This window comes from Arvicola amphibius, chromosome 6 (assembly GCF_903992535.2).
Source record: "Arvicola amphibius chromosome 6, mArvAmp1.2, whole genome shotgun sequence".
Taxonomy (NCBI): Eukaryota; Metazoa; Chordata; class Mammalia; order Rodentia; family Cricetidae; genus Arvicola; species Arvicola amphibius.
Genome location: NC_052052.2, coordinates 6,639,605 through 6,654,371, shown reverse-complemented (window position 1 = coordinate 6,654,371; position 14,767 = coordinate 6,639,605). Strand labels below are relative to the sequence as shown.

The window sequence follows — 14,767 nt, the reverse complement described above, 5'->3', positions numbered from 1 at the left end:
TTAAAGTCTGTAGTTCTTAGAAACTTCTAGCCAGAAACCAATCAGCTTGAAAACAGCTTTGACTCTCCAGGCATAGTGGCACTAGCTCAGTTCCAACACTTGGGATGAAAGGGGGCTGATCAGGAGGAGGTCAAGGCCAGCCTCAGCTATACAGTAAGTTCAAAGCCTGCTTGGAGTCCATGAAATCTCGCGTGTGCGCGCGCGTGCGCACACACGCGCACACACACACACACACACACACACGAGAGACAGAGAGAGAGAGAGAATAAACGACTTTATCTAAGAATTTACAATATCTGTCATGCCAACCCCTCCCTCCATCATCCCCTGCCCTCGCCACAGTACCACAGTAATAACAAAACATGACAGATCACAGGACACAGGGGATGTGTGTGCCACCCACACTCCAAGTCATCAAATCCCTCCCCACCGCCACCAGCTTTCTCCGGTTCTAGGTCACCACAACCTATACACTTATTCCAAGTGCATATCCACAAGCACTTCCTAGGGGTTTAAACTGGGGGCTTTAAACTTCCAGGCTAGTGAGTCTCATGGCCTGGCCTCTGGCTGCCCAGCACGATGGGATGCCGGCAGCCCAGTCTTGTGCAGGTCTTACTCAAGTAACCTGCTGCCTCTGTGAGCTCATGGATGCAACAGCCACGTCAGATCAAGAAAACATGATCTCACAGCGGCTCCTCACCACCCTTGGGTTTCCACGCTCTCTCTGCCCCCCACCACCACACAGCCCAGCCCCCCCACCACACAGCCCAGCCCCCCCACCACACAGCCCAGCCCCCTCCCCCACCACCACACAGCCCCGGGTTGGGGTGGGAGATGCGATCGATCTCCAGTTTCCGGCTGAGCAGTAAGCAGAAGGACTAATGTTTATACAATCAACTTTGCTCAACATTTTATGTTCTTTATATTTTTTATTGTTTTGTTTTTTGAGACAGGGTCTCACCGTGTAGACCAGGCTGGCCTCAAACTCACAGAGATCTGTCTGCCTCTACCTCCCAAGTCCTGGAATTAAAGGAATGCACTATTGTTCCCAGCCAATTTTTACTCTTTGTTTTGGTTTTTCAGGACAGGGATTCTCTGTGTAACAGCCCTAGTTGTCCTGGAACTTGCTCTATAGCCCAGGCTGGCCTTGAACTCATGGAGATCCACCTGCCTCTGCCTCCCAAGTGCCGGGATCAAAGGTGTGCACCACCACCATCCAGCTCCAATTTTTATTCTTAAAAAAGAAAAAAAGAGATTCTAGGCTGAGGGTGTGGTTCAGGTTCAGCCAGCAGAGTACCTGCCCAGTGTCCACAGAGCCCTGCATTCAATTCCCAGCAGCACACAGACAGCCTGGGCTTGGTTGTGCACAGCTGTAACCCTAGCACTTGGCAGACAGAGGCAGGAAGAGCAAGAGTTCAACTAATACATTGCAAGTTCAAGGCCAGCCTGGACTACAGAGACCCTACCTCAAAACAAACAAAAAGACTTCTGAGATGAGGGTCACGTGTAGCTGAAGGAAATAACACATGCTTAGCATGCCTGAGGCCATGAACTGCAGCCCAATACAAAAAAACCCAGAACATTTCTATGCCTACACAGGATCACTTTCTTCTGGGGTTAATGTTATGTTTGGTTTATGAGAGCTCTCCTTTAGATGGTGGCACCAACGAAGCTGGGCCTAACTCACTGGACAGCAGCAAGCAGCTTCCAGCATCAGGCTGCCTCCTGTGCCACCCCCGCTGCCGCTGGTAGCCACTTCCTTTGAGTGTGAAACCACCACGTCCTACTTGGGGTTCCTCTTTCTGAGGCCAAAGTCTTCCTTTTTTATTTAAAACGGGGGAGGGGGTAAAGTTAGGAATCTGGAGGGCGGGTTCCATCTATAATGCTAAGCATTCTTTCCAAGCTTGGGAAATCGGGGTGCTTTTGGTCACATGAACACAGCGGACTGCATTTCTGAGGACCTTATCTAAAGGTCTGGGTCTAAGGAACGCAAACACTTTATCTTGTCAGATGCACTGACCCAGCCAGTGGCAGAGAATTAAGCTATAAACAACCTCATTCGATCATGGGAAAACCCCATGCTGTGCATGGCTCATCACTGAGATAGGAGAAAGGGGAAGGATGGGGCATGCCTCTACACCCAGGACTCGGTAGATAGAGATTGCTCAGCTTTCTGCCCATGAGATTCATTGGGAGTCTAGAACCTTCCCTTTCCAGTAGGATGGGACAGAAAAGAGAAGCAGGTGCAGGGACTTTAGAATTACCCCAAGAATGCACTCTATAGTACAGTCATTGAGGCAAACTGTCAGGCGGGACGCGCCTGTGCCCTTGGACCAAGACGATCACAATCTACGCCTGGGCATACACCCAACGGAACTCGAGTACAGGCATTACCAAAGGCACATGAAAGAGAGTCTAAAGTGTCCTTGTATAGTCTCAGAACACTTATCAGTACAGATCCATGGCGGAATGTGAACTGTCACCTACCAGTTGACAAGGTGACAATAAGGATGAATGAAGAACCTTAAGATACAATGAGGACAGTGAATCTCAAGGACAGAAAGCTGAGTAATAGAGTCTGGGAATGAAAACAAATACACACATGTTCAAGGCCAGCTTGGGACACAGGTGACACTGTCTCGAAAGAAGAGACATTCTCATGACCCAGGCTTGTCCTCCCATGGAGATCTGTCCTCCATCTCTATCTCCAGAGTCCAGGGTCTGGAGGCATGCACCATCATTCCCTGTTTCTGGAACGAAGGGGAGGGAACTGACAGTCTCTCTCTCTCTCTCTCTCTTTCTCTCTCTCTCTCTCTGAATATTATTTCTCTCTCTCTCTGAATATTATTTTTGAAGTATGGGTATGTGTGCATAGTTGTGGTGGGTATGAACATATGAGTGCCAATGCCCTTGGAAGGCAGAGTTACCAGATTCCCTAGACCGGGAGCTACAGGCGGCTGTGAACCATCTGGTGTGGGTGCTGGAAACTGAACCTGGCCTGCTTTGATACAGTACTTACTCTTAACCACTGAGTCAGCTCTCTGCCCCCACCTCAGGACACCTTTGAGCCGTGGATTCAGCCACACAAGCAGCCTGGTCTACATAGCAAGTTCTAGGCCAGCCAGGTAGACACAGGGAAACTGTCTTTAAAACAGTGAACGGCATTTGCTTCTTTATTTATCTGGCCTCTTGTTTCTGTGGTGCTGCGCTCACTACTCCATGCTTATCTGGCCACGGAGCTCGCAGCCCGTTCTGTTTTTCCTTCCCATCTATCCAGTTTCCACTGCACATGACTTTTTTTGTTTTGTTTTGTTTCGAGACAAGGTTTCTCTGTGTAATAGTCCTGGCTGTCCTGGAACTTGCTCTGTAGACCAGGCTGGTCTCAAACTCACTGAGATCCCTTGCCTCTGCCTTCCGAGTGCTGGGATTAAAGGTGTGCGCCACCACCGCCCAGCTGCATGCAGTTTTTCACACGGCTTCCAGGGACCCGGACTCAAGCTGTCGGCCTGCACAGCGTTCTCATTCTTACTCACTGGACCACCCGGGGCGCATCAGTCGGTTTCTCTGGTGCCTCCCCCAGAAAGTATCTTTTCCCACGAGTGCAGTGATACCTTCCCCTTTCACTCCTTCCTGTTTAGAAAGCTCCTGCCTTGCATGCTGGCTGCCTCCGACAGAGAATTTCTGGCCCCTGTGCTACCATCTGGTGATGAGCCAGGAGGGCAGGTGAAACAGCTTAGGCAAAGGGTCAACGGGGGTCAGGATCCTCACCAGTCACCCGGGGAGTGTCATTGCAAGACAGCACGAGCAACACCCAAACCTCAGACATTTGTCCTGGCTTCTCTGTCCACACATAAGTCATTCGAGAAGTGTCTGGGAAAGCTTCACAGGGCCTGGCTCAGTTCCTTCAACCTCTCCCAATCGAACCACATGAGCCACAGAACCAGTGTGGGACAACACCGTGGTAGATGCTCGAGTCTCCCACCAACTTTTCTTGATGGCCCCAATCTGTTTTCTCTAGCCCGAGAGATGGACATATAGAATCTGGCCTCTGAGTCTTTAAGGTCTAACAGAGATGGGGTCTTTGGAGAGGCTCAGCCAGTAATGCATTTGCCTTGCAAACCTGAGAACCTGAGGCCTCCTCAGGCCCTTACAAAAGAAAGCTGGGTACAGCAAAAACTTGTAATACCAGAGCTGGCAACGTAGGACGGGAGGGGACAGTGAAATCCAGAACTCACTGGTCAGCTGGTGAAGTCTACATGGTGGAGCTGTTGGTGGAAGCCTTCCTAGGGAACAACACCCGAAATTGTCCTCTGACTTCCACACACATCTGTGTACATGTGTACATGCATGTGGACACGTGTATAGACCTAGGGGGAATTTTCTCCAAAGACTTTAACAGATATACCTGGGCTACGATCGGCACCCAGGAATGCTTCAGGGGCCCTAGGACACACCGGAGAGGCCTGCAAGCAGGGAATGCCCTGGGCTAGGAGCCCTGCTAGCTGGAGTCTTGGTCCAAACTTGGGGCTCTTGGAGAGTTATTTACCTTTTTGGGGGAGATTCAAGACAGGTTTTTTCTGCATAACAGCCTTGGCTGTCCTGGAACTCAGCTGTCTGCAGTTTTTCTGAACCTCTCCTGGGACTCTCAAGTAAGTGGTCAGAATCTGGACTAGTAAACTTCATGTCTTACCACGGTCCATGGCAAATATGGCTGATTTTCCCCAGTTTTGTCAAACATAAAGACAATCTTTGGGGTCCTGCAGTCATGAGTCCTGGGGAATGGCTTTCTATAGGAACACACGAGTCATTATGGCAGGCCACACTGGGGACAGGCAACAAGGCAAAGAAGGGAACTTGCTCCTGCTTCTCTGTGTGATAATCATCTTTCTCCCAGAGGCAGGGACCCTGGGAAAGCAATAGCATGCTCTTTCAGTGCTGGTGCAAAGGGAATTCAGAGTCACCCCAGAACAAGAGGGTAAAGGCTCCCCTGGGAGCCGTCCCTACATGTCTGGGAGAGACAGAATACTCATCTTCTGAGCCCACAGATAAGCCATCTGTCCAAAGCCTGGATTTCAGAGTCAAAACGACAGTTTAATTAGTCTAAGAGTCTGAGCAACAGAATCTTCTAGAATGTGACTATGCATAAGCTAAGTATCAACACTGGCATCCACATCAACCATGCATAGAGAAGGCACCAAGCAAAGACACTTGTGTGGTAGGGGAACAGTGACCTGTGGTAGATGCTGGACCCAGCAGGAGCCCCTCAACCTCAGGGAGCCCTTCAATCACGGTGCCCATTTCTCAGCCACCATCAACCTATAGGAAAACCAGCACAGGTGGGCATATCAGGGCAGAGCCCAAAAGTCTTCAAGGACACTCTCTAAGAAGGAACATTCCTGAGACAGTTATCCTGCCGTAGATGTCAAGGAAAGCCCAAAGATCCCAAAACATGCATCCTTGGAAGCCCTCAGGAAGGCACTGTGAAGAGTCACCCTCTTTGGCTCATTTACACCAAGAGTTCACTTTCACGTGTCCAGCAGGCAGCTGACAGGCATCACCGAGGCTCTTAGGGAAATTTTAGCCTAATGGAAGGAGGAGACAGTAAATCAAAAGGAAACAGAATGAACAAGATGATTTCCTAGAGCCAAAGAACTGGACTGGAACAAAAAGGGACTTGGTGGGAGGTGTCCTGTGGAGGGAGGGGTGGGGTGGAATGATCCCTGGAGGAGGTACATTAAAGGGAGGGCTCCAGTGTGTGAAGGAGCCAGCATGATGGGTAAACAGGGACTAGGCGTTAGGGACATGGTAGGAACAAGCAGGGGACAGTCCCAGATCCTCAGGGAAATGGCCAAGAGAGGAGCTTAGCCCTGCCCCTCGCTCTGGCATCCAGAGCGATGCTCGGCTCTCTCCCTTCAGATCTTGTTCCTGCTGCACGGAGGTTTGGAGGCTGAACCAACAACTGAGGAACTGGACCTTGCACCGTCAGCCCCCAGGACTATAGACTGAAAAACATTTTCTTTGTAAGTATCAGGCACGGGTACTTAGTTATAGTAACTGAAAACAAAACTCAACAGAAGAGCGGCGTTTTCCAGGCATTCCCAAGACTCAAAGACAGCATTGGAAACACTGAAAGCCACTGGGCAGCCAAGCCAAATGAGAAATAGACACAGTTGCACAATGTTGCCATCCGCTTTCAGGGTTTCTCTTGCTTTGCAGCCCAATTGACCTCTAGTCTCAGCCTCCCAAGTACTGAAATACAGATAAGATACCTGGCTCACAGTCTTTGGCTTTTTCTTACATCAGTGGCAGACTTTCTTCCATCAATTCCTCAAAAAGACATATAAAAAGACCTTTTTTGAAAAGTTACATTTAAAAAAATGTCTTAAGTGAGCCAGACACAATGGCATATACCTATAATCCTAGCACCAAAGAGGCAGAAGTAGGAGGGTCATGAGTTCAAGGCTAGCCTGGGCTATTTAGTGAGACCTTATCTCTAAAATAAACAAAACCTAGGCACAGAGATGCATGGCTGTAATTATAGCGCTCAGGAAGCAGAGGCAGGAGGACTGTCCCAAATTTGTGGCCAGTTGGTATACATAGACCAGCCAAAGCTATATAGTGAGAACCTCTTTGAAAAAAAAACACAATTCATGGCTCAGTGGTTAAGAGTACTTGCTGCTCTTCCAGAGGACCAGAGTTTGGTTCCCAGAACTCACATTGGGTGGCTCACAACCACCTGTAACTCCAACTACAGGCGACCTGAAGTCTCTGACCTGGATCCAAGGGCATTACACTCATGTGCACATACCCACCCCCTCAAACACACACACACACACACACACACACACATACATACACACACAGTCTAAGAGTAATAATAATAAAGCTGGGTGCAGTGGCTCACACCTTTAATCCCATCACTTGGGAGACAATGGCAGGTGAATCTCTTAAGTTTGAGGCCCGCTTAGACCACATAGAGAGCCCCATCTCAAAATATGATGAAAGTAATAATTTTTTTAAATCATCATTTCTGATGTCATAAGGGTTTGTTTGTTTGTTTGTTTGAGACAGACTCATAAAGTAGCCTGGAACTCACTCTGTAGCCAAGAATGACCTTGAACTTCTGACCACCCCCCTGCCTCCCAAGTCCTGGCCTGACAAACATGCCCACCACACCTCGTTTATGCTGTCTGTGGACTAAAGGAGGTTTTCGTGCATCCCACCCTAGCCAGGTACTCTGCCAACTGAGCTACATCACAGCAGCCCGGCTACCTTAGTTTAATCCGCAATCTCATTTTGCCTCTCCTTTTAAAACAACTATGTGGTACCATCTGGCTTCCTTTTTCTGTGTGTCTGGGTGGTCCCTGCTAAGGACTTAGCTGCGTAGGACCATCCAGGGCTGCCAGGTTACATGTAAGAGCACTATGCCAGCTACTAATACTTTGCAGACACGACTTAAGAAGGAAGATTTATGTTGGCTCACAGTTCCAGGGGGTCTCAGTCCATCACTGCTCAGTAGGCACGGTGGAGCGGCTAGTTCATGACTGTAGGAGCCTGTGGCAGAGGCTGTCCACATCATGGCAGACCAAGAAACAAACAGCACAGCGAAACCAGGGTGGGGGCAGGTCCTACTCTCCTAGTGACCTGTTTCTGCTAGCCACGCCTTACTTCCCGAAAGCATCCAGTGTCCCCGAAGGGGGCCACCAGCGAGGGACACACAATTGAAACATGATGCTGAGTGTGACTTCTCAGAGCCACACCACCGCAAGTCACTAACCCCACTTGAACACTGGTAGGGTTCCCTGTGCAAAGGGCTTCGGGAACCAGCGATCAGTGTCAGGATGTGATGGTCACAGCCTTGCGAGACCAGAGAGAGGAAACATGACGGTAAAAGCCACGCCACCATGTTTCTACCATCCTGTGTCAAGAGCCTGGTTCTTTCAACTTTTATGTGTGTGTGTGTGTGTGTGTGTGTGTGTGTGTGTGTGTGTGTGTCTGTGTCTGTGTGTGTGTCTGTGTCTGTGTGTGTGTATGTATGTATTTGAGTGACCTGTCTTCATGCACACCAGCAGAGGAAATCAGATCTCATTACAGATGGTTGTGAGCCTCTCTGGAAGAACAGTCAGTGCTCTTAACCACTGACCCATTTCTCCAGCACCAACTTTTTTTTTCTAATCTCCCTCCAATTCCTATCAACTCCCTTCCTCCCTGCCAGCCCATTTCCCTGACTTAGGACTTTTGGTTTTGTTTTCTGATCCATTTAATTTAACCAGGACAATACTACTCATTGGAACCTGGTAGTCTCTAGTGAACACACAACTGGAGGCAATGACTCCCCCCTTCCCCTGGATCTACCAGTAGCAAATAGTTCACAGTGATAGGTAGAGCCCCTAAGCCTCTCCTCCAGCCACGCCTGGCTAGACAGCCTCATTCCTGTGGGTAACCACAACCGCTGTGAGAGTTCATACTATGGTGGCCGTATGGTTCCCAGAAGATGTATAACTCTAGCTTCAGGAAATCCAGTGCCCTCTTCTGGCCCCCATGTCCACTGCAAGCACATGGTGCACATACATACATGCAGGCAAACAGTCATACACATAAAGTAAAAATAAATTTTGTTGTTATTGTTTGTTTTTTGAGACAAGGTTTCTCTGTGTAGCCATTTCTGTCCTGGAACTCATTCTGTAGACCAGGCTGGCCTCCAACTTACAGAGATCCACCTGCCTCTGCCTCCCAAGTACTGGGATTAAAGATGTGCGCCACTAAAATTATTACCAAAGGTATTTTCTGAGTCATGGAGATGAAGGGTAAAGGTGTTTGCTGTACAAGGTTAGTCACCTGAGTTCACTCCTCTCAACCCACATAAAGATAAAATAAAGGGGACAGGAGAGATGGCTTAGAGGTTAATAGCACTGGCTGTTCTTCCAGAGATCCTGAGTTCAATTCCCAGCAACCACATGGTGGCTCACAACCATCTAGAATGAGATCTGGTGCTCTCTTCTGGCTTGCAGGCAGACATGCAGGTAGAATACTGTATATATAATTAATAAAATAAAAAATTAATAAAATAAAAAAATTTTCCTCTGACCTCTGTACACACACCACCAAGGCATTTTGGAAACTAAGTTTTGTTTCTTACTTCCAAATTCAAAATTTTGCTTAATATTTTAATTTTGAAAGAGCTCCACAACCAACAAAGAGGTTTCATAAACAACACGAAAAGACCTAGAGATGATGAGGTAGAGGCTGGGGGAAGCTTCAATGACACTGGCCCCACCTGATCTAAAGGACAGCAGCGGATCAGCCAGAATGTTCTCTGCACACAAAGACTAATCATGTACCCAAAGAGACAAGGAATCCCCAGACTTCCCCATCACAGAGCTCAGTACCTACACCCAGCTGCCTATTGACTGGATGGGGGTGTCTTAGTTACTCTTCTGGTGATGTGGCAAGACACCATAACCAAGGCGAGTTACAGGATAGCTTATTTGGAGCTGACAGTTTCAGAGGGTCCATGAGCATGATGGTGGGGAGCACGACAGCAGGCCAGCAGGCACACTGCTGGAGAAATGGGGGGGGCACACGTCTTCAAGCACAACCATGAGGCAGAGACACTGGGAATGGCCTGAAACTTCAACCCCTGCTCCCAGTGACACATTCCTCCAGCGAGGCCCCATCTCTTAATCCTTCCCCAACCGTTCCACAAACTGGGGACCAAGCATTCAAACATGCAACATTCTTCTTCCAAGTCAACTCGAAAGAGAATCCTACCTTGATCTTGTGACCATCCAAGACTCTAGACACAGAGGCCCCTACTTGATCCTGTTACCCAGCTACGCTCCCAGTCTGTCCGTCCGTCCCCCCTCTTCCCCCCTTCTCTTCCTCTGAGAATGCTTGTCTTAGGGACAAGTCAGAGAGGGTCAAGTTTTCTTCAACATTCTTATCTGTAATAGTATCTCTTCTGTACTCTATAAACCATCCCCTTCCCCCAACCTACCTTTCTGGGACAGGCCAGTAAGGACGACCAGCCAAGGCCCTTCTGCCTGGGAGATTAAAGGTGCTTTGCCATCAGTGAACGTCATCCCACTTTTGCTGGCTACTCAGCTCCTCATATGTCTGAAAAGAATGAGAGGAGGAAGAACATTTAAAACATAGAATTTCCGAAACCAGTACATTCTGGTACGGGATAGATCTCAGGGCAGTGGACACGGCTCAGCCAGAGTGCTTGCCAAAGTTCCCAGCACTGCAGGGAGCCATTCCAGCTCAGTTTCCCTTCTTGTAAACCAATCTCACTTGGCTGGGTCTTTCTTGCTCGCTACCTGGGTCAGTGCCACCCCAGCTCCCTTTGGTGGCACAGAAGCATTTCCAGACCTGAAACCAGAATGCACATACAGGTGACTCAGATGGTCTTTCAGAGATGTTTGTTCGTTTGCTTTTGTTTTTGTTTTTTTGAAAGCAAAGTTAATACATCTGAGCCATGTTTGAGTTTGAATTTCATCTCACGGCTGGAAAAAAAAAGTAGGTTTCTGAACTTTAGACCTTGACTTCCCATGAGGATCTGCTTTCAAATTCAGGTCTAAAGGAAAAGTCATCCCTGTTGGGCTAGAGGGTAAAGAGGTGGGGGCTGTGAGAAGAGGGGAGCACTCCTACTAAGAACCTGGTCCCTAAGAGGGGGATAACTGACGCCCTGGTCCCAAGCATCTGTGCAGCGGGGCTCCCTGAGCCTCCATCCCATTAGGTAGAGTGGGAAGGGCACAAAACAAACTCAGAAACTACTGGCTTCTTTCTCCATAAGACAAAAGCAAAGCCCTCAGGAGTCCACTAGAAACAGTGTGTTCTATAGACACACATTTCCCAGGGTCCAAGCTGAAGTCCTCTAGCGTGCCAACACACACCCGTGCTAACACACACCCGTGCTCAGCAAGGCTGCAGAAGCCTGGGCAGGTGGGTGTGGATACCCCAGTTCAGCATCCAGGGAGGACCACTGGGCTTTCCAAGAAACTCTGAGCAGAGCCACCCAAGGCTTTAGCCAAAGACTAAAAGAAGAAATAGCTTACATGCTGACCCCCGAAAATAGCAAACAGTAGTAAGACAGACCCAAGGAAACCTGAAGTAAGTGCGGAAAGAAGGTGCTTTGAAAAAATGGGAAAGACAAAGCAGAAAGCATGATGGAGCTCAGAGGATTGCATCCTCAGGAATTCAGGACGGGAGATAAAGAGCCAGGAAAAAATGCACTGGGGGTTGGTAGGAATGAGTTAAGTCCCACGGTGGAAGAAGGACAGGACCTCCAGGGCTGGGTATGACTTCTGTCAGCCCCTCTTGTTTCAAGGGCAAAGCTGGGGAGGGACCAAGCTTGCCGACTGCTGGGCTGGGAATCGGGGACAGGGGGAGGGGGGACGGGGGAGCGTGCACCGAACTGCTTTGGTTCCTGAGAAGTAAACAGCTCAGCTCGCCCTAAGCAAGCCCGTCCTTGTCCTGGGAGCCCTAGCCGGCTCATCCCGTCAAGGGCGGCTGAAGACACACCCAGGATTCCATCCTCAGAGAGTCACAAAAAGACGCTACTCAGCACTCTCCCCACCACCACCACACACACAGACCAGGGAATCCTAGGCAGGCACGACCCTATGTATGGGTCGGCCTCTCCAGTGGGGTGCTGTTGCCTTCACGCTCCTGCCTCTCCTAAGCCCCTCCACCCTGGACTCCTGATGACCTCTTACCCTGCCCACCCAAACCCAGGCCAACAAAGCCCAGTGCTGGGCGGGGCAGAGCATCTGGCCAGTGGTGGTGGGGGAAGTACAGGGACCCCACAGACGCCCACATAGGTGGGTTTCGTACCCGGTGTCGGTGGCAGGGGCGGGCTCCGTCTCCCTGGAGACAGTTGCCCAGGGGATACGGCGGGAGGGTCCCGGAGTGACCGGAGGGCGCCAGCCTCCTGGCCCGTGTGCAGCCCGCAGGGGTGGCGGTGAGCGAGCGAGCCCGGCATCAGCGGAGGGGCGCGGCCCGGGGCGGGGCTGAACAACGAGCTGGAGAGGGCGACAGGGCGGGGCGGGGCGCGGTCGGAGGCGGAACATCCCGGAGATGGGGCGGGACCAGAGCCCGTTGTACCACTGTGCAGTCAGCAAGCATTAATACCCCAGGTCCGGGGAGGAGGAATAGCCACCAGGGCGCTATGAAGTGAAGACTCCTTGGCTGCTCTTGCAGGAGGTCAGGGGCTAAAGCAGGGGTCTTCAGGATTCTCCGCATCTCCCCATCACAGAGCCCCAGAACAGGAGAATGATTCGGGATGGGAAGCATAGGCAATCCTAGCTAGGGTCTTTTACAATTAGCGGATAGACGGCGCTGTTTATAAAGTGAGATCCACCCAGCCTCTTTCTGTCTTAGTTTGTTTTCTATTGCTGAGATAAAACAGCATGACAAAAGCAACTTGGAAGGAAGGATTTTATTTGGCTTACATATCCCTAGTCGCAGTCTACTGAGAGAAACCAAAGCAGGAACTGACCCAGAAGCCATGGAGGAACGCTACTTACAGACTTACTCCCCATGTCTTGTTCAACCTGCTTTCTCAGGATCACTGGGAACCACCTACCCAAGTGTGGCACTGCCCCCAGTGAGCTGGGCCCCATCAACCATTAGTCAAGAAAATACCCCTCCACACACTGACCTACAGGCAGTATGTGGGAGGTGTTTTCTCAATTGATGTTCCTCGGCCCAGATAACTCTGGGTTGTGTCAAGTTGGCAAAAACAAAACAAAACAACCACCACAAACCCCCCAACTACCAGGACTCTGCCCCCTTGGTTCCCAGGGTATCCCCGGGGAAGGGCAGAACATTCAGACCTGTGTCAGCCCTGGAGTTGCTGCCGCCCCCCTTCCCCCCAGGATTCCGTGAGTCTGGACTCTGGTTGTGTCTGTCTGTGGGAAACCCCACACCACATGGAATTAGAAACAAATGATTTATTCAAGACTTTCACTCCACATCTGAGTTCCTTACAAGAGCTATGCCACAGTCCTAGGGCCGGGGTTCCATCTAGGAACCTATATGGTAGGGTCCACTGTTCTCCCTGGGACAGTAAATGAGGAAATCCAGGGTACCCTCCCGTGCACACACCATCCTCACAGCCTTTCTGTTGTGCTTCATTTTAGTGCAGGGCATTTGCATTTAGAGCCTTGGGTGTGCTGAGTCAGAAGTCTTTATCATTGCGTTTAATCCCCACAAGGTCTCACTGTGTAGCCCTGGCTGCCCTGGGACTCATTGGGTAGGTTAGGCTAACCTCGAACGCACAGAAATCTGCTTCCACTGCCTCCCAAGTTTTGAGACAGACTCACTAAGTTGCCCAGGCTGGCTTGAACTCTCCAGCCCCAGTTTCCTCAGCTACAGGCCCAGTTCACACAGCAGAAGTAGCATGGAACCCGTTTGGTTTTGCACTGCACCTATGAACCTCTTGTTTTACCCTGTCCTCTTATGTTCTGAGACTTCATCCTTTGTGGAAAGTGGAGCTCAGAGGACAAAGGGATTCCAGGCCCACAACTGCCCTAGATGAGGCCAGGCTCTTCACTGGTTGTCAATGTGAGTCCTAGGAATGGCTGGGCAGTGGTGGCGCACACCTTTAATCCCAATACTCTGGAGGCAGAGGCAGGTGGATCTCTGTGAGTTCAAGGCCAACCTGGTCTACAGAGTGAGTTCCAAGACAGCCAAGGCTACCTAGGAAAACCCTGTTTCAAACAAACAAACAAACAAACAAACAAACAAACGAGTCCTAGAAAGGTCCCTGAGTTAGTGAAGAATGAAAAGCCAAAAGCTGGGCCAGAAGTTCCCAGGGACTGCTGAGCCCAGCATGGGAGGACTAGGCTGCTGAGTTGGCCAGGATGTGGGAGGTCCCCAGGCAAGACTTAAAAAGCCCAGGCCAGGAGCTTCCCACGGCCCCAGCATCCCTGCCTAGGCCTTGGTGCAGGAGCACCCTAGGAGGAGAGCTAGAGATGGCAGGATGTAATTCATTCCCAGTACCATCTTCGCTTCCATGTCTAGATGTCTTAAAGACAACACCACAAGCTGGGCATGATTGTGCTTTAATCCCAGCACTCAGGAGGCAGAGGCAGGCAAATCTCTGAGAGTTCAAGACCAGCCTGGTCTATAACGGGAGTTCCAGGTCAGTCAGGGCTACAGAATGAGACCTTGTCTCAAAACAACAAGATAAAAGCAAGATATCTCTCCCAGCACTCGGGAGGCAGAGGCAGGCGGATCTCTGTGAGTTCGAGGCCAGCCTGGTCTACAAGAGCTAGTTCCAGGACAGGCTCTAAAAAAGCTGCAGAGAAACCCTGTCTCGAAAAACCAAAAAAACAAAAAAACAAAAAAAAAAGAAAAAGAAAAAAGCAAGATATCTCCCCAGGTACTATTAATGTAAACACACACGCTGTGTTTGCCCCAAGGATGCAAGTACCTGCCTGCGTTGCTCACAAGCTGATCTCTGCAGTGGATGGAACCAGGGCCACTGGGTGGTCAGCCTGATGATAGTATGGGGACCGCCCCAGGGTCCTGCCTCTTGGAGCACTCTAGGCCTGTAAGTGAGTCTGGGAGTAAAGCCATCCTCGGTGAGCAACCTGGAGATGCTGAGCCCACCTATGTTCTCCAAGGCTCAGTGAATCTTGGATCTCCTAGGCTACACAGACCCCAGAGTCCAAAAAAAGTCATGGCTCTCGAACGAGGAGATGGAGAGGGGAGGAATTCAGACAGCCGCCTGGGTGCAGAGAAGAGAGAACTCTCACAGGTT

The 14,767-nt window shown here is 50.2% G+C and overlaps 1 protein-coding gene across 7 annotated transcripts in view; it reads right to left on the bottom strand.

Moving 5' to 3' along the window:
• Positions 1-14,767, bottom strand: part of Pik3cd (phosphatidylinositol-4,5-bisphosphate 3-kinase catalytic subunit delta) — a 42,235-nt gene that overhangs the window by 13,171 nt on the left and 14,297 nt on the right. For all 7 annotated transcript variants that reach the window (XM_038332874.1, XM_038332875.1, XM_038332878.1 and 4 more), the window contains exon 2: positions 9,998-10,116. The gene's annotated coding sequence lies outside the window, so the exon portion shown is untranslated. The remainder of the gene's footprint in view (positions 1-9,997; positions 10,117-14,767) is intronic.